This window comes from Papaver somniferum, chromosome 11 (assembly GCF_003573695.1).
Source record: "Papaver somniferum cultivar HN1 chromosome 11, ASM357369v1, whole genome shotgun sequence".
NCBI classification, from domain to species: Eukaryota; Viridiplantae; Streptophyta; class Magnoliopsida; order Ranunculales; family Papaveraceae; genus Papaver; species Papaver somniferum.
Genome location: NC_039368.1, coordinates 52,251,622 through 52,279,486, shown reverse-complemented (window position 1 = coordinate 52,279,486; position 27,865 = coordinate 52,251,622). Strand labels below are relative to the sequence as shown.

The following is a 27,865-nucleotide window of genomic DNA, read 5'->3' as shown; positions in this document are numbered from 1 at the left end:
GTTAATCGGAGCTCCTGTTGATTCTGGCCCCATCATGTTTTATTTTTTTGGTAATTTTATAGTATTTTAGCCAATAATATTTAAAGATAATATATTTTCCCACAATATATCTTATAGCCAATCACATTGAAAAAAATAAATTAGCTAAAATAACTAAATCTATAAAATCTTATAACATTCCAAAGATATACTATTTAATCCTAACATTATATGGAAACAATTTAGGGAAAAAAACACATCATGATTTCATCAGAAATTCATCACAAAATTAAATCGATCTGATAATAATAATTCTTTATATAAAAACAGAGTTTTTTCGAGCGACGTGGTTAACCGGAACTTCTGGTTGATTCTGGCCCCACCATTCTAAATTTCAGCCAATCTTTTGGCCCCCACGAAATATTATTAGCCAATCACATTTTTTTAAAATAATTACCTAAAATTACTAAATCTTATTAATCTAGGAAACGTGACAAAAAAAATATAAACAACTTCAACATTATTAAAAGAAAAACGATTTCATCAAGATAAAATTGAATAGTATATTTAGCCATAAATAAATTCATTACTAAATTTAAACATTACAAAAGAAAATACACCGGCTAAAATTAAAAAATAAATTTAACAAAATCATATCGAAATATCTATTGTTTCATCATGATTTCATCATAAACTTAAACTGATCATAAAAGAATTAAAAGTAAATAACATCCAATGTCCAGTTATAGTTTTTCTAACAATAATAACCCTAATTACAACTCCAATCTACTAATACTTAAAGAAACCTTACTTAGGAATTACAATTACACTTCAATATGAGATCAAATTAATAATTATCTTTTATCAAAATTAAATCAATAACTAAAATTATATTTAAAGTAAAAATACATGTAGTTGTGAATGGTCGCTACCGAATCAACGTGCATTTATCAATCCTGTCATACAACGAAACTAAAAATTGTTAAAACAAATCTTAGGTAGCATATCACAGACATCGATATTAAGCAAAAGAGAAAAAATATTGTGGATAAAACAAAAAAATTATTTAGACAAAGATTTCTTTTTTGAGGTTTTAGTCAAACTTTTCTTAATATTATTCATTCCATATATAAATCAAAGTAATATTCTGTACCAAATAAAATCATTTAGAAAAGGATGCTCAATATTTTTTATACTATACCAGTACCAATATATTATAACGAGAAAACATGGTAATCCAAAAATCTAATATTGGCGCATATTATTTCCTTAAGACAATTTTTCATTTATTATTTCCTTTAAGACAATTTTCATTTTTATAGAATTTCTAAATAAACAAATTTCTATTAAAACGTGTAAAATTTGCTATATATTTTTTATGCAAATATATTGCAACGAGAAAATGTGTCTATCCTAATATCTAAGTTGGTAGATATTGTTTCCTAAGATAATCTTTTATTCTTATGGAATTTTTTGGATTTAACGAAATCTATATAAAGGCTTGAATAGAAGCAAAATCGCAGGTTGGTTACGTCATTCGTTTGTTTTTTTTTTTTTTTTTCGTTCTTGCAATTTAGGTTAGTCTAACTTAGGGTTTTGTTGTTTGATCTATTTTTGTATCCTCGAAGGTTGGCCCTAGGCTGTGCAGCGGGAGCGCATGAATGGCTGTCTCCTTAGGAGCTTATGATTTTTGATACAGGTTATTTTGGAGCTTCATGATAAGATATAAAACTCACACAAGGTATATAATAGCAAAATCTTTCTTATTGGTATTTTTTAGTTTTTTTCATTGTTCTGTTTTGTAGATATTGTTGGTGCTTCTTGGCGATGCTTCATGGGATGATATGAGCATTTTCTATGGGTTTCTTTGATTTTAACGGTTCTTACTTCCGTTTTATGTCTCCCTTTTATTTGTCGATCTATGAAATCAATCGATATACGAGCTTAATACCTGAATGAGGTGATCAAATCATTTTTCACTTTTCCTCTGGCCTTCTTTTTGAATTTGACTAATCTTCCAATTTATTTTATACCCATATTTTTATTTCTTTCTTTGTTCATCGTATATGTTGTGATCTACTTATTGTTCTTTCTCCTACTATTGTTCTGTTGATTTTATTTTGCAGGTACGCTTTTAGCTAGAAGAAATTCTCACATCGTAAATATCCTTTTTTATTTCGGTTATTCCATTCCCTGTTTTTGTATTTTTTCACTCTAAATTGATGAGCCCTAACTCTTTTTATTGTTGTAATAATATAGTTCTGACGACTTGTGGATTTTCTGTGAATTGTTCCTGCTATCCATAATTTCTCATGTTATCTGCAAAACAAAAAGAACAAATATAAGATGTGACCTTGAAAATAAAAATAGGAGAGCTACATGTAGTTGCTTGCTTGTGCTTGAATGTAGAGCATTTTTCAAATGATATTTTTGTTTTTATGAAAGGAAATATTATATAGTCCTAAGGGAAAGACATTGTTTTGATTATATAGAATATATATATATCCATGCATCTTTTCTAAATTTCCCCCAACCTCTAGAATCGATATGCACATCAGTATATCTATAGGAACTTAGTCATATTATCTGTTAGACTATTACATGGTGTCCGAATGTAAATAAAGAAAGAACTAAATGAAAGATTTTTTTATTAAATAATACTGTGGAATCAAGTCCAGTACTTATAAATAATTTGATGGATATTGTTTCCTAAGATAATTTTTTATTCTTATGGAATATTCTGGATTTAACAGAATCTATATAAAGGCTTGAATAGAAGCAAAATTGCAGGTTGGTTTTCTCATTCACTTTTTTTTTTTTTTATTCTTTTAGGTTCGTGTAATTTAGGATTTTGTTGTTTGATCTATTTTTATATTATATCCTCGAAGGTCGTTGCTAGGATGTGACGGGAGCGCATGAATGGCCGCCGCCGTAGGAGCTTATGATTTTTGATATAAGATACAAAACTCACACAAGGTACATAATAGAAAAATCGTCCTTATTGGTATTTTTAAGTTTTTTTCTTTGTTCTATCTCTATCCTAATATCTACATTGATGGGTACTGTTTCTTAAGATAATTTTTTATTCTTATGGAATTTTATGGATTTAACGAAATTTATATATAAGCTTGAAGCAAAATCCATAGAAAAGCTTATTGTCTAATACCTCTTAAATTCAATTAAGTGCTCAACGAATCACAGTAAGAGGCGCTTCCATTTTTGTGTTCTATCTTTATAGCTTAGAAATAACTCGGGGTTAGTATAGATTTTGGTGGTTTGTAATGTGATTATTAATTTACAACATGCATAAAAACATAAGCAATCGAAGGGGTAAGATGCTTCTTTATCATGTTTATGACATATAATGTCTATGGGCCTATGGCTTCTTCCATGGCAATTTGACATTTAATTTATCATATCCATTTCCAATCGACAATAATAACAAGATGTTCTTTTATCATGTTTATGACGTGCATATTTTTTATATTGTTATGTCTTACATTACCATGGAAGAGGAAGAAGTATCAAGCAGAAATTTGAGTTTCCCAACATTGCACCAACATACAACATGCCATTGTGATTGATCTGCACCATAAAACTGTTGATTTGGCATATGCTTGGGCCTCGAATATTCCGGGAACCTGAATGTACCATACTACCAATGTTCAAAATTATTATAAGATGCTTTTTAAAAAGTGTCTTGGCAGTTAGATTGTTCTGAGATATTTAGGTTGAAGCTGACAAAGACCTGCAATTAAGTCTTTTTCTTGCTTAATGAACCACATAGACCTTGCACTTTTTTTATCCACCTCATTGGCCAATTTGTTACATAACAGAATCCTAAGATTTGAGTTTATGAATTGAGTACAAGATAGGAACTCACCCCATTTCAAAATAATTGCTGGAAATTGCAAATACTTGCATGTTATAAAAGGAATACAAGATGGCAGCGCACAGAGTTCGACATTTATCCATAGATCCATAAGTTTGTCTGCAGGGATGCGGCGATGTTCACCGTGTGTATTATAAAAAAAAATGTTCAACACGGGGCGGTGAACCAATAATATCGCTTAAATATATTTATATTTAGAACAACCCATACGGCCATGTCCATGATTTCACGGTTTCAAAGTTTGTACAATTGTTTTTGATCAATATGATTTCACATTTGCAGAAAGGAAAAATAAAATAAAATGGAATACGATGTCGAAAGATATAAAAATAACAAAAAGAAAAAAAGAATCTTCACCTAAATGAGAAAAAAAATCAAAATATCGCTTAATACTGTTTAATTCCATAATTAAAAAAATTACAAAAAATAATATATTTTATTTTAATTCCATAATTATTTTTTGTTTTTTCCCATGAAAAGAAAAGTATAAAAATAATATTTTTTGGAAAAAGTTTTGTATATATCCTACGTGGAAACCTAAAAATTAGGTATTTAGTTGACATTTTGTATATTCAAAATCCTGTTTTAATAAGCATCTCCAATGGTAGTTGTATCTATATCTATTTTAATACAATTGTCATTTAGTTATAGGTTAGTTAATTTAAAATGTGGGCCAAAATAATTTTAAATAGAAAAATTTATGACGTGGGTGTGGATGGGAGTATCTAAATTTAGATATTCTCATCCAAACTCAAACTGCCAACTCATACTAATTTTTGACCATCCAACAGCCATTGAAGAGGATTTTTTATATTTGAGTATCTAAAATCTTATGTGGCACCAATTTATTTAGAGATCCAAACTCTATGGGAGATGCTCTTATGAGAGAGTTATAATATGCCTTTTTACCTTTATTGAAAAGAAAATCGATAAACTCAATTAATAAGCATATAATAAGTGACAAAGTGTTTTCGGATTGTATTGGTTGCTGGTAAAACTTAACTAAGCGAGTGCTGAAAAAACTGTTCAATTTTAGTTTGGATTCTACGCCTCATTGGATGTACTTAAACGTAAAAATATCAAACTATTTTTAAAGAATTTCGGGTATATGTCTCGCTTATTTTTAAGAATACCAAGCTATTGTCAATTGTTTCCAACTTGATACAACCAATAACAAGGTAATCTATTTTTGTATCTCACGCATTTTTGAATCGTTAAGTTTGTATCGAGTTCTATTAACAATCCGGGAAAAACACTATAAATTACTTAGGTTGGTTGAAGGAAAGCATTGGTATTACATGAACTGATGCAAATGTAACGGGAAAATCGTACGCATGGATGATCATATTGTGTTGGATGCAAATGTTCGGGGACGTCAACCAATCCATTGTACGTATACGTTTAGAAAAATAATATGAGTTGCAATTTACCAAAACAAACAGAAAATGGAACTTGCTCTACATCCAAGAAAACGACCATTTCTTATCAGAAAATACAAATGACCAGGATAAAGAGGATGTGGAAAAATTCTAATAATTTCTTTTTCATTTCGTTGTCTCCCTTGGAACTTATATTTGCTTTAGCCATTTTATGTTCATTTTATTTTCTTGCGCACCGGTGTGGCTACGATGTGGTCGGACCAGATCGTATCCGCACCGACTAAAGTATTACCTTATTTTGTTGGTAAGAAAAGTATTATAATTATTGATTTATGATGGGTGTCGTAGGCTCAACAAATTAATAATCTTATTTCCACACAATTAGCTGGTAATATAATGGAAGCAAGGATCGTTCCCACGAAGAGCAGGGAGTTTAGTTGTCAAAAATGTCACAAATGGGGGTTTTTGTTTTAGATTCAAAAGCTAAATAAATAATAAAGCAATGAGGAGTAATTAAGATTGCAAGCAAAATGGAGTGAGATGATCGAGGAATCCTTCTTCGTAACTAAATATTCATCAAAGTAGTATATTCATCCATTCATCATTAATCATATATTATTACTAACCGTAGGATAACAAGTACGCTTAGCTATCTCCAAAATCCCTTAAGCCACTAGACAACAGGTACGCTTAGTCGCCAGAGTCTATCCGTCTGAACCACCTTGAGGTATGCTTACAAGATGTAATTCAGTCGAATGCTTTATGGTCTGTGAATTTAGGTTTAATCCTAGTAGTTAGACTCAGTACGCTCGGTCTACTTTCTAGTGTTGTGTTTACACGCGATTGCTTTGCGGAATCCCTCCGCAAGGTCTCACGTTCTCTACTTGTGTAAGAAATTATTCAATAATTACGGATATCCTAACCCTTATTAGCATTAGATTGAGTTAACAAATATATTCAGTTGGCCATCTAAACAATCTATCAATCAATCATATTCATTTTTAATAATAAACACAAACAATAATCATATGAAGAAATCAGAACAGATTCATATACTAAATCAAATCATATATAGTACTTAGAATTCATCCTCAATCAAATAAGTTAATTAGCTAGACATAATGGAGTTTATAGAAAGCAAACTGTAGTTGTAGAAGAACTCTAGCTACTGCGGCTTCTGTTGCAGGAAATCAGCCACTGTCGCCTTGTTGCAAGAAAACTTTAGCTACTACTGCCTCTGTTGCAAAAGATCAGCCGCTGTCTCCCTGTTGCTATAACCTTTCTGCTACTAGTGCATATGTGAAGTCTTTATGCTTCTGTTCTTCTCTGGAGAATTTTATCGAGCAGTTTGTGGGCGTGAAAGTGAGGGTGAGGAGATATCTTTTTGTGGTGATTCGAGCCTCTATTTATAGGCATTTATTCCTCAAATTTCGAATCTGATAATCACAAACATTCCTTATCCGACTCCAACCCTAAAATTGTCTTAAATCCTCACCGTTCATCTTGAAATTCAACGGTAAAAGCATCACTCGGTGGCTGTTTTGCAGCTGCAGTATCAATCCAAAACCCTTCTCTGACTGAATTGTCTCTCAAGTCTTGACTTCCAAAGATTATCCAACCTCCACAAACGTGTATCGATGATTCCTTGTTTATCTTGGACGCGTAAATATCCTACAGAGTCCACAATAATCACGGAAGCAGCATCAGTTCCATCTTGTATTCTTGGTCGAATATCTTGCTAACAGCATATCAAACTCCTCAGGTCCGTGCTTATCTGTTCCTTGTCCAGCTAGATCTCTCCTATTGATCTATTTCTTCTCTGTTATAACAACAACATACATCTTACTCGAACTGCACCTTGAATAGCAGCAACCATTATCACCATGTCCGACCAACAACCACCACCACTGCGTCATCACTATCACAGCTCCAATCACGTCCCTGACCTTGCATTATCATCACCATTATCAGCTGCATCTCAAGTTCTTCTCACGCTTCATCATCAATGCTCATCACCGATGACAGCAAACATCAGTCACCTCTTCTTTTCTTCATAGTTGAGACAGAACTGAAGCCCATCACTAATGACTACAGACTCGAGCTCGTCGCCAACAATGGCAGCAACGTTCACTGCCAGCTTGAGGTCTTCTTCTCTACTCGTATTCCATCAATTACCGATGCCATCATGCAGTCACCATCAGTCAACATCGAACATCATTCTCCATCAATCACCACTGCCAATGAATGGCAGCAGCATCAACGATTCAGCTAGCACTCCTCCGTTTTATTATCAGTAGCTACCAAAACCATGATCATCGTGATCATCATCACAGCCCTTTCTCATCTATCCATCTTCATGATCATTACTGCTAATGGCAGAAGCTCGAGCAACACTGCACAGATCTCCATGCAGAAGAAACTGCACGCGGGATTTTCAGTTTTGTATAAGATTACCCCTTGTAAAATATGTGACCGTGTTTAGCAGTTCCTTTGAGAGCTGACTGCCCCTTAACACTTGATGAGGTGTTAATATTAGTTTCCCAGAAATTGACCATTTTGCCCTTTTGTCTTCTGAGTTTTTGTTTTGCTCATAACTTCTTCATGCGAACTCGGAATTACTTCATCCTTTCGCCGTTGGCTTCATATTTTCGTCCTCTTCAAGATGTAAAGTAGAAATCTTGTACTTGAACAAGTTCCATTGGGTCTTTGGCCCTTCTACACTTGTAGCTAGCTTATTTTATTGCAAAATTAAGTGTCAATTCACTTCTTTTGGATGATTCACCTAATAAAACATAAAATAAGAGAAAACAAGCGTAATGTACAATAATTTGCAAGAATATAAACAATTACTAGCATGGAATTAACACTAAATATATGTAAAATATGCATTTATCAAATTCCCCCACACTTGGCTTTTGCTAGTCCTCGAGCAAACTACCGAACTTAAAACAAAATACAACAACTCCATTTCGCCGAGGATACGGTTACACTTAGCAAGTGCAACAAGCCTTTAAACTCCTAGGTGTCCCTAGTGGACGAGTTATAGTCTCGTGAGGGCTTACGAGAGGTATACCCACAAAACCTACTCCAACTTCAAAGCGTTCCATCTTCCCAAGCATCCAAAGAGCTATGAGGACATAGAGTTTCTGCATGCTAGTAATAAGAAGTTAGAAACATCAAAGAACATATTCATTCTTAAATCTTGAGTGAGAAATAACCACACCATAATGAGAGAACGCGTGTTTGAGAGCGATCAATAAGCATTTCACCTCGACTTCTGCCTCATTTAAAAGGATTTTATGATAATTGCACTCAATAAGACAACTTTTTTATGGGTCTCACCTGTGTGAAGGTAGGTATGAAGAGAGAATTATACACACGTTGAATGGTGGGAAGGAAACCTTCCGAATTATTTCTGGAGACCCCACAAGATCGAGGGAAATAAAAATATTTTCTGATGATCTCTAAGAAAGGAAATCAACCACTATAGCAAGGATGGGAGTACTTACCACCTTCACATCCGATCGGCAGTGACGAAAGCACCACTCTCACAGCATCCAATAGAAATGTAGTCTTCAGCTCGTCTTCTTCATCTTCTCGGTCTTCATTCTTCAACGATTGATGATAAACTCTTGAACTTTGTAGAACTTTGACAATTTCTAACTCTTTTCCTCAATTTCCTTGTTGCTTGAAACTTCTTTATATATTTTTCTTCCTCATGACCTTATTGAACAAATAACAACCTAAATGCAAATCTCTTTGTATTATTATTATTTTCTTTTCTTTCTTTTTTTTTTCTTTTTTTTTCATATTTATATATATATATATATATATATATATATATATATATATATATTTTTTGAAGAGAGATTGCAACTAAAACAATAAATATGAACTAAAATTAACATGGCCATGTGAGAAGTATGTTACCACTTTGATCTTCACAACTTGTAATGTCTTCGTATCATAAACTTCAATAATTCTCATCTTTTGATTTTCTTTGCTCTTGTAATAAGTCTTCAACATGTATATAAAAATCCGCTCATTATATGTTGCTTTTACTTGGATATGAAATTTTTTCTCTTCCTTGAATTGTTGCTTGTAAACCTCAAACGTCTTCAACTTCCCTTGTAGATTCTGATGTCACTCCACTTGTTGATGATGATGGTGTGTTTCTATGGAGCTGTTGTTGGCGAGAGAGAGAATGGTGCTAACTGCAAATCAAACTACAAGAAGGTGGTTTTCATCTATAGACGTCACCCTCATGATTGACAAAATTAGCACTCAAGAGATCAAAAGTAGTGCTTCTATTGGTGGGGGTTGGGTAGCTCACCATTCTACCCGGAATTAACGTGCGGTGACACACACTCAAAAGAAAGCTATTTAGTCATTTATAAAAAAAAGAAATCTGGTCTGGTGCCTCGGTTGATATGAAAATGGGTAGTCTCCACTAATGATTGATCAGCAACTCTAATAATGCGTTTCTCCCTGCACCTCATTTGCATCACCGGCATGATTAAATCCATTATTTAACACTCCAATTCGTAAGAAATCCGAAAGTAGTTCCCTAACACTTCCAAATTCAGTTATGTCGGTCAGAATCTCTATGTAAACATACCTAGAAGTATGCTAGTGACTCTAAAATCTCTACAAGTTGAAAGTTTTATGCAAAAAAAAAATATGAAAAATCTATATTCAAAATACTCCCCCACACTTAAACTTCACATTGTCCTCAATGTGTAAAACCGAAAGTTCTGAATTCTGACATAACAACAGATAAAACGCAAAAACTGTGCAAATTGGTGAGGAATTTGGAAAAACTCTGTTTCACAAAAGTTGTTCATCTAAGTGTTTTCTACATAGTGTCAAAATGGAACAGTATTTCGATAAACATTCTGATAGTTATGGTCTCTGGACTGAACTATGCGCAGTCTGAATATTTCTGACGAAAAGGTATTCGTCATAATTCTCTTCTAAGATAGATTCCGGATTCAATGAAATTAAACATGGGTATGAAAATATTATATGAAAATAATAAAAACAAAAATAAAAGGGTTTAAGATACAAAACCTATGGGTTGCCTCCCATTAGCGCTTGGTTTAAAGTCGTCAGCCCGACTGGGCAGTCTCCTTACTACTCCTCCAGAGGGAGTAAATCTTGAAGTCTAATTGCGTCCACCTTCTAAGTAGAGAAGTTTTCGTAATATGGCTTCAATATATGGCCGTTGACCTTGGATGTTATCCTGGTTTTACTACTAGTAATCTCAACTGCACCATGAGGAAAAACATTACTAACAACAAAAGGTCCAATCCATCGGGACCTTAGCTTACCAGGAAATAAACGAATACGAGAATTAAATAAAAGAACTTTTTGTCCCACAACAAAATTCTTTCGAGAAATCATCTTGTCATGGAAAAGCTTAGTCTTTTCCTTGTATATACGAGCACTCTCGTAAGCATCGTTACGTATCTCCTCTAGCTCATTGATTTGTAGTTGCCTTTGTTTCCCCGCTTTGTCATACTCCATGTGGCACATCTTTACTGCCCATAAAGCCTTATGCTCAAGTTCAACTGGGAGATGGCAAGCTTTTCCATAAACCAATCGATACGGAGACATACCAATCGGCGTCTTGTATGCTGTTCTAACGCCCATAATGCATCGTTTAGTCTAAAACTCCAATCCTTTCGTGTGGTGTTAACGGTTTTCTCAAGATGGACTTAATCTCACGATTTGAAATTTCAGCTTGCCCACTAGTTGTGGGTGATATGGCGTACCGACCTTGTGTGTAATGTTGTACTTCTTGAGGAGAGCGTGAAAGGATTTCTTGAAGTGCGAGCCTCCATCACTGATAACCACTCTTGGTGTACCATGTCTAGAGAAAATATATTCCTTCACAAACTCACATAACTTGAGAATCATTAGTAGGGGTGGCTTTTGCTTCCACCCATTTAGAAACATAATCCACAGCAAGAAGTATATAAAATTTTCCATTCGAATTAACAAAAGGACCCATAAAATCAATGCCCCACACATCAAAAATCTCGACAGTGAGAATAGGATTGAGGGGCATTTGATTTCGAGCACCTAGATTGCCTGTTCGTTGACATCTATCACAAGATTTGCAAAAAGCATATGCATCCTCAAATAGGGTAGGCCAATAAAAGCCACTCTCAAGGACTTTGAGAGCGGTACGTTTTGCACCAAAGTGACCACCACAAGCATAAGAATGACAAAAGATAATAGATTGAAATTCAGAGTTAGGTACGCACCTGCGAATAATCTGATCAGCACCATATTTCCACAAGTAGGGCTCATCCCACACATACTGCTTGGCTATTTTCTTAAGCTTTAACTTTTGAAAGTTAGACATCGTACTAGGTACTTGCCTTGTAACCAAATAGTTTACTATATCAGCATACCAAGGTGTTGATTCTTCAATTGAGAAAAGTTGTTCGTCTAAAACGATCTTGTAAAGGAAGTGCTTCTTCGGAAACAACAAGTCTACTAAGATGATCGGCAACTGTATTCTCAACACCTTTCTTATCTCTGATTTCCATATTGAATTCTTGCAGCAAAAGAATCCAACGTATGAGTCTTGGCTTGGCCTCCTTTTTTTAATAGGTCGTAGTGCTGCATGATCAGAATATACAATCACATTGGTACCCACCAAATAAGCTCTAAATTTTTCTAATGCAAATACTATAGCCAACAACTCCTTCTCAGTAGTAGAATAGTTGATTTGAGCATCGTTTAGGGTCCTTGATGCATAATAAATCACATGTGACCTCTTGTCTACTTTCTGACCCAAAACAGCTCCGACTGCATAATCACTTGCATCACACATTAACTCGAACGGCAAACTCCAGTCAGGTGACTTAATAATTGGTGCAGTAGTCAACAATTCCTTCAATTTATTAAAGGAATCCTTGCACTCCTGGTTGAAGTTAAAGGCAACCTCCTTTTGCAACAATTTGCACATCGGCATTGAGATTTTGGAGAAATCTTTGATAAACCTCCTATAAAAACCTGCATGACCAAGAAACGAGCGAATTTCCCTCACCGAAGTGGGGTATTGTAAGTTCCTAATCAAGTCTATCTTTGCCTTGTCTACCTCGAGCCCTTGAGAGGAAACGATGTGGCCAAGTACAATTCCATGGTTTACCATAAAGTGGCATTTCTCCCAGTTTAAAACCAAATTAGTGTCTATGCATCTTTTAAGCACAAGTTCAAGATTATTTAAAAAATATCAAATGAATCGCCATAAACACTAAAGTCGTCCATAAACACCTCAATGATGTTTTCCACGTAATCAGAAAATATACTAACCATACATCTTTGAAAAGTGGCAGGCGCATTGCAAAGACCAAATGGCATTCTTCTGTATGCAAATGTACCGAAAGGACAAGTAAAGGTAGTCTTCTCTTGATCCTCCGGTGCAATAACAATTTGATTGTAGCCCGAATAACCATCCAAAAAGCAATAATGAGAATGTCCCGCTAACCTCTCTAACATCTGATCAATGAAAGGCAAAGGAAAGTGATCCTTGCGTGTAGCCGAATTGAGCTTTCTGTAGTCTATGCACACTCGCCATCCTGTTTGAACTCTTGTTGGAATAAGTTCATCATTGATTTCTAACAACAGTGACACCTGATTTCTTAGGCACCACTTGCACCGGACTAACCCATTTGCTGTCAGAAATTGGGTAAATCACCCCCACACTTAGTAATTTGAGGATCTCTTTCTTCACGACCTCCATCATTGGGGGGTTAAGCCTACGCTGAGCATCACGACTGGATTTACATCATCTTCCATTAGGATTCTATGCATGCACATGGCTGGACTAATTCCTTTGATATCAGCAATTGTCCAACCAATAGCCGTTTTGTGCTCTTTCAGAACCCGAAGAAGGCGTTCTTCCTGTACTGCTGTGAGATTCTTTGCAATAATGACTGGAAGCTCTTCCCCATCACCCAAGTAAGCGTACTTTAAGTGATTGGTAGAGGTTTCAGCTCTAATTTAGGTGCCTGCACAACAGAAGGTAAAGGAACTTCATCAGTTACAGGTAAGGAGATATATGAAATATTACCTCTGGTAACTTCTTGTGATGCCGTTAAAGCACCACATGTTTCAACAAACTCTTTGGGAATATCAACATCCAAGTTAGGCATGCCATGGACGTCCATATCTATGCTATTTTGTAGCACAGATTCAAGTTCATCTTCGTTGTGCAAATCAAACATCTGTTGTGCTAATGAACCAATAACATCAACAGAAAATGCGGAATGGATATCACTTGGATAACGCATGGCTTCAAAAATATTGAAGCGTATAACCTCTTTGTCAAACTCCATAGTGAGTGTCCCAGTATCACAATCAATCTTCGTCTTAGCAGTCTTCATAAATGGTCTCCCAAGAAGTAATGAAGTAGACGAACAATTGTCCCCATTTTGCATATCCACAACAAAGAAATCAACCGGAAAGATTAGTTCATTCACTTGCACCAACACGTCTTCCACGAGTCCCTTAGGATATATGTTAGACTTATTAGCCAATTGAATGATAATCCTGTCTCCTTTAAAGGCCCAAGATTCAATGAATCATAAACATCGGCTGATCACACTTATGGAAGCTCCCAAATCAAGCAAAGCACGCTCAAACCGTTTTTCACCAATAGTAATTGGCACTGTAAAACCACCAGGATCTTTACACTTTGCAGGCATCTTCTTCAACAACATAGCTGAAGCACTTTCTCCCACCTGAGTGATCTCGTTAGCAATTAACCTCTCCTTCCTTGTGCACAAATCCTTCAGAACCTTGGCATACCTGGGTACCGTTCTAATGGCCTCAATAAATGGAATGTTGATATGCACCTTGCTGAAAATATCCATAATCTCCTTGTCTAGAGCTTGCTTCTTTGACTTGGCAAAACGACTAGGAAAAGGAGGTGGTGTGGTAAAGGTATGAACTTTGTCCTTAGGTTGGCAAGTTGAGGTTGACTTTTCCTTTGGAACGGTTTCCACTTCTACTTCCTCTTCCAAGTCGTGACTAAACTTTTCTTGTTGTTTTGGCTCTTCTGTTTGCTTCCCACTTCTTAGAGTTACAACATTAACGTTCGCTCTTGGATTCACGAAAGGCTGTGATGGCAACTTTGCCGAATTTTGTGCTTTTATTTCATTCATGTCTGTAGCCAATTTTCCAATTTGAGTTTGCAAGTCCTTTATAGCCATATCTTGCTTCTGCAGAATTGTATCTTGACATTGAGCATTTGCATCTTGCTTTTGCATAATCATTTTCATCATCTCCTCTAAACTAGAATTCTGAGTTTGCTGTTGAGGTGGAGGTTGTGGTCGGAAATGTGGTTGTTGAAAACCATTTTGTCGCCCATACGGATTAGGAGCTGCAGCTTGCTGATTTGCATAACTAAAATTTGGATGATATTTCTAACCTGGATTATAAGTATTAGAGTAGGGATCATACTTTGGCCTCTGATTAGGGAACATAGCATTCACCTGTTCAGACTCTTCTTCATAAGTAGGAATAATCACTTCCGCCATTCGTTGTACTACCTTCTCTATGTTGTTCATCCGTTGCTCTGACTGTGCAAACTCTCCTATCTCGCTAACTCTTCTGACATTAGAGTTGTTTCTGGTGTAGAATTTTTGAGAATTGGAAGCCATACTCTCAATCAAACTGGTTGCCTGCGAGATTGTCTTCTCAGTAAGTGAACCACCGGCAGCCGCATCAATCAATGAAAGTAATCCTTCGTAGAAGTATTGAATGATAAGTATTGAGGATATATTATGGTGTGGGCAGCTTGCCAACAACTTCTTATATCTCTCTCAGTATTCATATAGAGACTCCACAGACATCTGTAGAATGCCACTAATCTCCTTACGAACGGATGCCGCTTTCGAAGCAGGAAAATATTTCTCCAGAAATAGCTTTTTCATCTCAGTCCATGTTGTAACACTCCCTGGAGGAAGACAATACAACCATTCTTCTGCTAAGTCTGTCAATGAGAACGGGAAGGCTTGTAGCATAGCCATATCTCTGTCTGTGGTTGCATGCCTCAGACTTGTCATTGTGTTCTAGAACTGTTGAAGGTGTCGATTTGGATTTTCACCTGTATGTCCCTTGAACTTTGGTATATGATGAAGTAGATTCGACTTCAGCTCCACTGGGTTAGTGATTGTAATGCACAGTGGTTCCGAATCTAAGCATGGAGATGTCAACTCTCCTAACTTCCTCTCCACGGGTGGAGGTGGTGGAGGATTTCCCCCGTCGTCTGTATTAACCATCTTTACTGCAGAAGTATCTTGTTGCAACTTTGGACGTGCTCTTAGTACCGTTCCCTTTCGAGTTTGAATTCCGCACCTCGGGTAATCCCAATCCTTTGATGCCAGAGATTAAGTACCTAAAACAAAAATCTAGAAAACAAAGTTAAAAATTAAAAAGAAAATCTAAAAAAAAAAAAAACGACTAAAGCTACCGACTGCTCCCCGGCAGCGGCGCCAAAATTTGATGGGTGTCGTAGGCTCAACAAATTAATAATCTTATTTCCACACAATTAGCTGGTAATATAATGGAAGCAAGGATCGTTCCCACGAAGAGCAGGGAGTTTAGTTGTCAAAAATGTCACAAATGGGGGTTTTTGTTTTAGATTCAAAAGCTAAATAAATAATAAAGCAATGAGGAGTAATTAAGATTGCAAGAAAAATGGAGTGAGATGATCGAGGAATCCTTCTTCGTAACTAAATATTCATCAAAGTAGTATATTCATCCATTCATCATTAATCATAGATTATTACTAACCGTAGGATAACAAGTACGCTTAGCTATCTCCAAAATCCTTTAAGCCACTAGACAACAGGTACGCTTAGTCGCCAGAGTCTATCCGTCTGAACCACCTTGAGGTTTGCTTACAAGATGTAATTCAGTCGAATGCTTTATGGTCTGTGAATTTAGGTTTAATCCTAGTAGTTAGACTCAGTACGCTCGGTCTACTTTCTAGTGTTGTGTTTACACGCGATTGCTTTACGGAATCCCTACGCAAGGTCTCACGTTCTCTACTTGTGTAATAAATTATTCAACAATTACGGATATCCTAACCCTTATTAGCATTAGATTGAGTTAACAAATATATTCAGTTGGCCACCTAAACAATCTATCAATCAATCATATTCATTTTTAATAATAAACACAAACAATAATCATATGAAGAAATCAGAACATATTCATATACTAAATCAAATCATATATAGTACTTAGAATTCATCCTCAATCAAATAAGTAAATTAGCTAGACATAATGGAGTTTATAGAAAGAAAACTGTAGTTGTATAAGAACTCTAGCTACTGCTGCTTCTGTTGCAGGAGATCAGCCACTGTCGCCTTGTTGCAAGAAAACTTTAGCTACTACTGCCTCTGTTGCAAAAGATCAGCCACTGTCTCCCTGTTGCTATAACCTTTCTGCTACTAGTGCATATGTGAAGTCTTTATGCTTCTGTTCTTCTCTGGAGAATTTTATCGAGCAGTTTGTGGGCGTGAAAGTGAGGGTGAGGAGATATCTTTCTGTGGTGATTCGAGCATCTATTTATAGGCATTTATTCCTCAAATTTCGAATCTGATAATCACAAACATTCCTTAGCCGACTCCAACCCTAAAATTGTATTAAATCCTCACCGCTCATCTTGAAATTCAACGGTAAAAGCATCACTCGGTGGCTGTTTTGCAGCTGCAGTATCAATCCAAAACCATTCTCTGACTGAATTGTCGCTCAAGTCTTGACTTCCAAAGATTATCCAACCTCCACAAACGCGTATCGATGATTCCTTGTTTATCTTGGACTCGGAAATATCCTACAGAGTCCACAATAATCACGGAAGCATCATCAGTTCCATCTTGTATTCTTGGTCGAATATCTTGCTAACAACATATCAAACTCCTCAGGTCCGTGCTTATCTGTTCCTTGTCCATCTAGATCTCTCCTATTGATCTATTTCTTCTCTGTTATAACAACAGCATACATCTTACTCGAACTGCACCTTGAATAGCAGCAGTCATTATCACCATGTCCGACCAACAACCACCACCACTGTTTCATCACTATCACAGCTCCAATCACGTCCCTGACCTTGCATTATCATCACCATTATCAGCTGCATCTCAAGTTCTTCTCACGCTTCATCATCAATGCTCATCACCGATGACAGCAAACATCAGTCACCTCTTCTTTTCTTCATAGTTGAGACAGAACTTAAGCTCATCACTAATGACTACAGACTCGAGCTCGTCACCAACAATGGCAGCAACATTCACTTCCATCTTGAGGTCTTCTTCTCTACTCGTCTTACATCAATTACCGATGCCATCATGCAGTCACCATCAGTCAACATCGAACATCATTCTCCATCAATCACCACTGCCAATGAATGTCAACAGCATCAACGATTCATCTAGCACTCCTCCGTTTCATTCTCAGTAGCTACCAAAACCATGATCATCGTGATCATCATCACAACCCTTTCTCATCTATCCATCTTCATGATCATTACTGCTAATGGCAGAAGCTCGAGAAACACTGCACAGATATCCATGCAGAAGAAACTGCACGCGGGATTTTCAGTTTTGAATAAGATTACCCCTTGTAAAATACGTGACTGTGTTTAGCAGTTCCTTTGAGAGCTGGCTTCCCCTTAACACTTGATGAGGTGTCAATAGTAGTTGCCCAGAAATTGACCATTTTGCCCTTTTGTCTTCTGAGTTCTTGTTTTGCTCATAACTTCTTCATGCGAATTCGGAATTACTTCATCCTTTCGCTGTTGGCTTCATATTTTCGTCCTCTTCAAGATGTAAAGTAGAAATCTTGTACTTGAACAAGTTCCATTGGGTCTTTGGCCCTTCTACACTTGTAGCTAGCTTCTTTTATTGCACAATTAAGTGTCAATTCACTTCTTTTGGATGATTCACCTAATAAAACATAAAATAAGAGAAAACAAGCGTAATGTACAATAATTTGCAAGAATATAAACAATTACTAGCATGGAATTAACACTAAATATATGTAAAATATGCATTTATCAATTTACTACCCATTTTTATAAGAAGCACTTAATATTCCTAAGCGAAAAATAGGCCCGTGCATCGCACGGGTGAAAAACTAGTAACAATAATAATTGTCCATTGTCCAGTTACAACTTTTCTTTATAATTAAAAGCTATTCCTAATTACAATTTTGATCTATTGATAAGCAAACTAACCCCAATTACATTTCCAGTTATACTAAAAAACCTTTAATCAATAATCAAAATTTACTGATCAAATACACATAAAATGCACAAAGAAAAATGTGGATGCTTACCTGAGGTCGAAACTTGCTTCTTTTTCCACAAAAAAATCGATTATCAACCCTGTTCAATAGTCAAAGTACAAAATCATTAACCAAAAATCATGGAAGTATTCGACTATGATTTAGCAAAAACAAGAACGAAAAAATAAAAAATAAAAAATAAAATTGTCCACCGAAAAGTGTAAAATCTACCAAAATGGATGACTTTCAAAATTATTTTTGTTAATATTGATCATTCCATATTAATATAACTTTTTTTTTATGCAAGTAAATATGGTAAAAATATGATTTTTAAAATAACACAATAGGTAAATAATCTAGCAAAAAAATATAAAACATTTAGTTTTTGTAGATATTATTTAATATTTTTTTCAAAACTCTATCTTTTTATAAAAATATTTAGATATTTTTAGATACTGTTTAAAAAAAATTCAAAACAAAATCTTCTTATTTTTGGGTAATGTATCTCCTATGTAAAGCATGTATCATAAGCCAACTAGCCAAGCCCCATCGCATCATTCGATGTCGTTTTTCTCTTCTAATGACAACTTCGATTTTTTAGTTTTTTTTGTTTAATGTTTTAGCTTTTTTTGTTTAATGATTTGCTATTTTGTTATTTGATCCGCGGGCTGTTGTTGCTTTGCAGGCATCTTCAAAACCATTTGTTGGACTGTTGGCACTACAAATGTTATTTCAATGAAAATTCTAAATGAATTGTGCATGGAAGAAATTGGTAAATTTCTATGTCTTTAAAATATTTGCGTGTACAGAAACCTATTTTTTTTATATGTGTTAGAGGGAGAGTTGGAGAGAGCCGTACCCAGAGCAAATTTTTTCACACTTAAACAATGGGAGCACGGAGGTGAAAGAAATAGAAAAAGTAGTTTTATTTGATAGATCACAAGGCGGGTGGCAACTTTTTATTGAGAAAAGCGTTTGGTGCTCTATAACTACTGGCATATATTGAATTAAGATTAGTTCAGACTTCATTCTTCTATATTTTGAGTTCCAAACTTTTTTTTTTTTTTATCTTGTGCCGCATATAAATTTACATTTTCTAATTTTATTTTTGTTCTTTTGATGCCCGTATATAAAGTTTTATATAAATCCAAACTTTCTGATTTTATTGTTTCTTCTTAGTGAACTTTATTTTGCATTTCTTAAAGAAATAAATCGTGTTGAAGACATCTTAGGAGTGAGTTTTTATTTTTTCAATTAAATTTAGTTTTTATTTAATGTAAAAATCTTTGGTTAAATGATATATTGTGATTTTAGTGGCGTGCAGACATGCAGCCATTTCTGCTTTTATTGTTTGGTGATGGTTGAGCTGGTGAAATTGGAAAGATGTGAGGACTAAGCACCGCATATAATAGGTTCTAAGATGGATTCCTATATCTAAGCTTTCTTTGTTTTCCTGTTTTCCATAAGCATCTAATTTGTTCCATATATATATATATATATATATATTTGGCATAAATACAACTACTCTCCCTTACTTTGGATAGCAGGTAGACGTGCCCACGAGTATATATACATCCAGGCAACTGAAGAACAAAAGAATAGTGCGGAGTCATATTTATGATACCTTCAGTAAGCCAACAACTGCTTCAGTTTGGATTTCAATTAAGTGTATTTACAGTTAAATTTGTTACTTCACTTCGGCAGAAACAATTTTTTTAAACCCGTTTACGATTTTTCTTCGGAGAATTGAGTCTTGCATGGGCTTTTTTAATTTGGGGATTCCAATTGTATTACAGTTGCAAGTTATGTGACACCGATAGGAGAATGGTGATGGCACGAGTAGCTGAGTTCAGTTAGTATTCAGTTTAATTTTTGCTGCCCCCACAACTCATCTGATTAGACACATTTAACCCAACTTAATTCAGCTATACCTCATTTTTAGTATCAAAAGAAAAAATCAGCTATACAACTCATCGTGGTAAAAATTTAATCAAAGTTTATTTTATTTCACTGGATTTATAATTGCTTGGACAAAGATTTTTAATTTTAGACGAAAGCTTAATAATTGCTTGGACAAAGATTTTTAATTTTAGACGTAAACTCTCTCACAGCTTCATTAATCTGCGACGAAACTTAGAATCAATCAGCTCCAAAGTAGAAAATGGAGGGGAGTAGCTTTTATTTGCAATATTTGATAAGTAAGCTCGACCTGATTCTTATCGCAAAACGACGTGATAAAAGCTTTTTCTTCTACATGGTGATCATAGAAGAAACATGCATATGATTCTTTATAAGCCCAAAAACATGGATTAAGCACGTCACTTTTCGTCTAAGTATTCTGTGTGTTGCCTTTTTTTTTGTTCCAGTGGCCAGAATTGAAGCTAGCGAAACCACTGTTCTTTCCGGTATAAGTCGAAGCCACACGTTGTTCACTGTACTATCAAACTTAGTATATAAGTATGTAATCAACAATATACTCTAGCATACTTGGACCAATCAGTTTTTTCCAACTCCTATAGTATTCCAGACAGTTCCACTGGTAATGCGGCGTCCATTAAAACAAAAGTATTAAGCTGCTTTAGTTTGTTGATATCATATTTACAGACTGTGAAGTTCTGTATTGTTGTCATGTAAGTTGTTATTTAATTTTCCTTTATACAGTATAGATGGATTAATTTAGTCAGAGAGAACGATCTACTCTGATATAGATGCAATTGCATTTTGCGCTTTCGGAAAATTTTATGTCCCGCTTGGTAAAATGGGTACATATGTGGATTATCAGGTTGCAGTTGTGCGCACACTATTACCTTGGACAATGATTTTACCTTCGTTTACACAATTAGGCATGGCAAAGTTATCCAACCAAATGCTTTTCTTAGTATTACTCCACCACAAGTTATCCCATCAAAAATCACAAGTTATCCCATCAAAAATTAGGAAAATTTCATAATTATTAGGTTGTTATTTTCTAAACCACAAACTTTTTTACCATAGACGAAATATTTTTTCTAGAAACTATAGGCTTGGATGCACTCTATATAAAGCACTCAACAAAGGTAGGTCTCAACGTCTCATCAATTTCGTGATGGTTTTTTTATTCTTCTAGAGGTTTGCTTCTTTTTTTTTCTCAGTTTTTTTATCAATATCAGTTAAGTTAAATGGTGATTTTTGATCCGCAGTGCTGGTGTGCTGATTTTTTCTTCTTCTAGGATTTTTCTTTTTTTCCTCAGTTTTTTTTATCAATATATCAGTGCTGGTATATTTGTATTAACGATAGATCAATCTATGTGATTGTGTTGTGTATTTATAAAGGTGATAAATTTAATATTTTGTTAATCCGTTTCTTGTGATTGTAATTTCTTTTTTATATTCTGAATCTTTGTCGCCATAATAACAATCAGGTTTTACATTTTTACTGATTACTGACTTTGTTTTGCAGTTTTTATTTTGCAGTTGTTGGTGATATATCATCGGAATGAATGATGAAATGTAATATTTTGGTTCACTTTCTGGTATTTTTTTAAGTGTAATAATCTTTGTTTTTTACTTTTTATTTGTGGTTCCTATAATTTTATTAGGAAACCATTTTGTTTTTGGTTGTTTTTTATGGGTTTTACTCTTTTTGTTGATTTTATATTTTCTTTTATTTTTATTTTTATTTTTATCTACCGGATCATAGAAACTCTATTATTAGGAAACCAGTTTTTTTTTGTTCTTGTTTAGAGGTAGTATTCTTTTAAATTTTTTTTTGGCTTTAGTCGTACCATGCACTGAAGAATTAAACCATAATTCTGAGATCATCCTGGTATCAATGGAAGGATGATCTATTTTTTACGATTTCATTTTTACATCGACGGATTCATTCTTTGGATTGTGGTGACTGGTGAGATTTCTTAAAAATGTTGCTAACAGGCGCATGTCTAATGAAGACGAAGTAGCCCGACTTTAGAGGAAACGCCAAGTATCCTATATTAGCCCCAGTTATCTGCACATCTTTTTCATTCCGGACCTTTTTCATTCTGAGCAAAAGATTAACTTTTATGTATTTAAAGTTTGTGCAAAATGATGAAGTAAGAATAGCAATGTAAGTCTAAGTTCATGAGAAACGAATTCGGAAAGAGCTAAAGGAACAAGATATTTTAAGTAAAGGTGTTTTTCTCAGACTCGCGTATCTTACTTCTTTAAAGTTTTTGTTGTTTTAATCTTAATTTTTTTTTCTCTAGCTCACTTATTTTCTTTCTTAAATATCTTACTTCCAAATTGTGAAGAGAAGAGCAAATACGTCAAGAAATGGAAAAAATGTCCATGAAAGACGGAAAGTGGAAGAGAGGTTGATGCGTGAAAATTAGCGAGAAAAGGAGAGGTTCCAGAGAGAAAAAGCTTGGACTTCCATAAGATTTATGCAAAAGGAATCAGATAAGTTGGTGTGATTCTTTTCATGGCCATTGCTTATTCACGGTCCAGAAAAAGACAATATGCGGGAACAGATTCATATTGATACGAACCTTCCAGCATTGTGATAGTTATCCTTTTTATCAGATGTCTAACGGAGGCGATATGATGTGATATGGATGACTTTTTATGAGCAAGGTTTCTTCAGTCAGATTAAATACAAAACTTTGTAGTCAGATTAAATACAAAAGCTTAATTGATTAAAAGGTGTAGCAACATGTGTGCCTGGAATAGGCTTGTGAGCGGATTCATCTGAGCCAACGCCAACGCACAGCTCAACCATTTTGAAGAAAATCTAAAACATAAAATATTAGATTTATATGTTCATGCATTGATGTACATCTACACGTAATAATCACATGATGAAGCTACAAGATTCGCGTAACAGATTAGTATCATTATCTACACGCAGTAATCACAAAAAAAAAAGCAAAAAATGGCTAAAACCAACAAATTGACGACAAGAAGAACATGGAATATTTAAAGAACAAATGAAAATGCAAAGGATATTTATCTCTACCCTGAAGAACTTCACGTCAACAAAAAAAAAAACATACAACACAAACAAGTAAACCATAGGAGAAAGAGGTCAGAGGTGTGATTCTTCTTCAAGATAAGAATGGTATGGTTCTGGAATATTATCGGGAGCTAATTTGATTCTTAGCTTTGTATTATTTTTTAGTTATTATTCATGAATTATTGAATTTTCTACAATAACCTCTGATTCAGGTAAGGCCTACTGCTTACTGCTTGAAATTACATACGTTTATTAAATAAAATTAAATAAATAAAGTATACTCAATTCGATAATTTATTGCAGCTGTTATTGGGAAGTTGAAGCATGCGTGAATTGAGATAATTAAGGAACCGGTTGAGAACCAAGAGAAATACGAAGAAGTCCTTACGAGAGTAATAATCGAAAATGAATAGTAATGCATTTCGTTGGTAGAAAAATATTTGTTTTAGCAATTGTATGTATATATCTGGCTAATTAATATAATTTTAATGCAGTGCAATTACTATGGTGGTGACTTTATGGGATGAATGACCAAAGTAATACTTCATCTGTATCTATTATATAGGCGGAATTTTCATTTTTTTTTGTACCAATATATAGGCGGAGTCCAATTTCCTAAATGAATATTTCCAAGCATACCCTTATAATACATAGATAAAGTGTTATGAATAAGATAAAGAGTAAAACATGGAAAAACATAAAAATTTATGAGTTTAAGACACTTTTCTTAATCTACGAGAATTGACCCGCTCCGTTTATATATGTGGTAGGGAGGTAGTAAAAATGGAGTGGTGGGAGCCTGGCAGGTGGTAATACTGGTCCAATAATCGTCATGGTTACGGGATCCTTTGGAAGAGAACACCTAGGTGAGTACTCTAAATACTAAATTACTAAATAGTCCTTATGAGATCAGTTGTTCAAAATATTGATATTGTTTCTATCTAACGTGTCCTTGGATTAATAGGTAGAATTTCCTCGCTACATCACCTGCGTCAAGCATATTAGTTAATTTGGATGTACCATGGGTCCATGAATTTTGAGAAATGTCCGGTTCATGGTCGTGGAAGTCAATATTCTTTTGTACTCTTTACCAAGATAGAGATAATTCGAAAATGTTTTTAGAATTTTTTCAGTACGACGAGCGTCAAATTTTCCACAAGCAAGAAATAGACCCGTGCACCGCACGGGTGAAGAACTAGTAAATAAATAAAGTCCGACTATTCTGTGCTTATTGTCCTAAAAATAACATCCTAAAAATTCAAGCGCAAACAAGATTTTTTAACCTGGTGCACAGCACGGGTTACTATCTAGTTTATTGATTGAGAAAAAAGCAGAGGCATAAGCCAGATCCTCCTGAGAAAAAAAGATCAGAACGACGAAAGAATACACCGGCTCATTCAAAAGCAACATACGATTGCTTGGTAAGATAATTTTGTGGTTCCAGTGACTGCTTTGCCAAAACTCGACCTTCTCCTGCCTTACTCATCCTGCGTTGTAGTAGTTCATAATCACGGCTTTCTCAAAAAATCCTCCGGTCAGCGATCTTGCAATATGGAACCGCGGTCGATATCCTAATTCTCATCATACTTCACGCCAGCAGAGTTACAGCTGTTTTTTATGAGATAGAGCTTGTCAATGGGAATCGAGTTGATTTGAACTGGATCACGCTGGAAGTCCTGAAAAACAATAGTCATATCTATTTCCACAGGTTTAGACAACTCGCATTTAAGCCTCAGATGAACAACCTCTATCTCGTATAGGTCGACCACAATAAAAGGTTCATCCACAAGCCCAACTAGCGTAAAAAGAGTCAAGCCAAAGACGGTTGGTGCCTTGTTGGGACGATTTCCTTGAAACTCATACACCTTACGAACCTCAGCATCAACAAACGGTTTACAATGTAATGCAGGTATACCTCTCCATTTTTCTCGAACATTGTGGACAAAGTTCTTTAAGTCTTCATTAATCTTATTTGAATCAGTATAAGATCTCTTCTGTCCCACAGGGGTCTGCACCAAACGAAATTGGATATTCTGTCTCTTTTCTGTCCCCACCTTGATGCCTTCATGAAAATGGAAGTGCAAGAGAGGAGGCATCTTCTCGTTCTCCAACTCGAAATAAATCTGTCTTTACATCTGTATACAAGAAAGAAAAACAGAAATTGGGACCGGAGGCTGCATAGTAGAACCCGTTTGCATGGACTTCAAGGTCGCCAACAATGGTCTCTCCACCTTGTTCTACTATCTTGGGAAAGATTTTGAGGCCAGCTAATGTTATAACATTGGCCTCTTCCTCCCTCTGCAGTGTTTTGGTGTTTGATGCGTGTTTAGCCTCATCCTCATCCATCCACGTATATCCACTTACCAGTCTTCTGCCATCTGATTCTACATGTTTTCTCTCAGACTGATCCCCCCCGCAAAAATCTCTGTTTTCGTCTTCTTCGCAAATTGACACCAAGTCTTGTCTGATTAAGCATGCGCACAACTTCTTGTACAGAAGTGGAATATCCTCCTGCATTTCCTCCTCACAATGGCCCGTAGACCTTTCTTCGGCTAACTTGCTGACCTTACCAAAACATTCTGTTCCCAATGAGCAATTATGAACTTCCATTGAAAAGTGATGTCAAGCTGTATCTGCTAGCAGAAGAGAAAGACAAGACTTGGTAATAAAATCGCAGGAACTTCAACAAAAAAAAAAGCAGAAACGAATATATCTCCAAAACACCACGGATATTGCTTTAGAGAAGGTGTTTTATCTTCTTATTTGGTTGTTTTGTGTTCGTATTCCTCTAGTCTTCGGCGTGTGTTCTCTACAAGAAATCCAGGTCCCTATTTATAGATGATATGATATCTATGCTAAAACTAGAAATACACTAATTAGGAAATCCTTCTAGGAATAGAAGTGTCCTACTGTTCCTTCTAAGAATAGAAGTCTACTGGAAATTTAGGGCTGCACAAAGGTCGGTCGGTCCGGTTTTCACCTGAAACCGTCGACTGAACTGCATGATGGCCGGTTTTCCTACTAATGTACGGTTCTGATCCGACTCAGTTCGGTTTTTAATCGATCCGACTCCGTTCGGTTACTGCACGGTTATTACGGTTTTCAACCGATCCAAAACATATGTTCAGATCTGCAAAATTATGAACCCAGGAACTAATTCATGCATAAGATTCAATTGAGCTCAAACCATATCTTATCTTCAATTAAACACCACCAGTACCAAGTTACAACTTACAATCACAACATAGAACCCCATTTACAGTAGTAGCACATCACTGTTATTCTCCCACTGTTTTTCATCTTCTCTAAATGTGAAATACGAAACCCACCAGTGCAGTTGCATACTTGCTGTGGTCAATACTTCTTCTCACTGAAAAATCAAATTCATATACCCAAAATAAGATTGAATCATAACCTAATGTACACTCTGATTAACAAAATAATTACCATGAAATCAATAGAATAAAATACCCCAAATTAAAAAAAAAAAAAAAAACTAGGGCTTCAAAGAAGTAAACCTATATGAATAAAATCAAAATTGGAGAATAAAACTTCTTTTTTGAGCGGAATCCTTCACATATATCTGTTTATCAACTATTCATGTTGATTCATATGTGAATGTTATGATTGTGATGAAGAAGAAAAAGTAGAAGAAGGGTTTGGTTGCTCGTGTGTGACGGAGGTGGTGGTTGTGCTGTAACTCTGTAAGAAGAAGAAGAGAAATGTAAAGAGGAAGAAGAAAACGAGACGGAGGCTAGTGTAACTGTGAAGAAGATGAAAACGAGAGAGAGATGTGAGCAGCTAATTAGTTAGGGCAATTCCCTTGGGAATGAACAAACAAAATCTTCTATTGAGCGGCTGGATGGCCAAACTAGATTTTCCACTATGGTAAAGTATTGGGTGTTAGACAAATAGGCGCGCGAGACACGTTAAAACGCTAGCGTCAGTAAATTCAATGCAGGCGTCGGGAGGACAAACGCTGGCGACGGAAGAACCAACGCGGTGTCTGAAGATAAAGCGCCGACGTTTTTGCCATGAACGTCAACGGGTAGTTTTTTAAAATTTGAAGTTCACTTTTTACCTTTATAAATTACCATCATCTTCAAATAATTGACTCACGTCAAAATTCACTTGATTTTTCTCTTCTAAAAAATGGCTGAAAAGGCGATCACACTTTTTTGCGATGCAAAACTTAAAGCTGTTGTTTCTAAGATATGTGGGAGTTTTAAAAAGATTGAAAATTGTAAAAGGGAAGTGCAAGTTTTAGAAGTTGCTCCAAGAAAATGTTCCGCTAAAAGGCAAAGAAGAGCTCCGGTTTTGAAAGTTAACAACAAAAAA

At 35.3% G+C, this 27,865-nt stretch overlaps 2 long non-coding RNA genes across 6 annotated transcripts; one reads left to right on the top strand and one right to left on the bottom strand.

Moving 5' to 3' along the window:
* The first annotated feature begins 21,619 nt into the window (after positions 1-21,619).
* LOC113322836 lies at positions 21,620-24,364 on the top strand. 5 transcript variants are annotated; one of them, XR_003347300.1, is made up of 5 exons: positions 21,620-21,666; positions 22,012-22,707; positions 22,827-23,919; positions 24,022-24,063; positions 24,298-24,364. It is a non-coding gene; the product is annotated as an uncharacterized LOC113322836 (long non-coding RNA). The 5 variants fall into 5 exon arrangements; XR_003347302.1 differs by having other exon boundaries at positions 21,642-22,707; positions 22,827-23,632; positions 23,831-23,919; XR_003347301.1 differs by having other exon boundaries at positions 21,642-22,707; positions 22,827-23,739; positions 23,831-23,919.
* Positions 24,365-24,694: 330 nt separating this feature from the next.
* LOC113322837 lies at positions 24,695-27,330 on the bottom strand. Its single transcript, XR_003347303.1, has 3 exons — positions 27,046-27,330; positions 26,763-26,897; positions 24,695-26,160 (listed from the first exon to the last, which is right to left on the bottom strand). It is a non-coding gene; the product is annotated as an uncharacterized LOC113322837 (long non-coding RNA).
* Between the last annotated feature and the right edge of the window lie 535 nt (positions 27,331-27,865).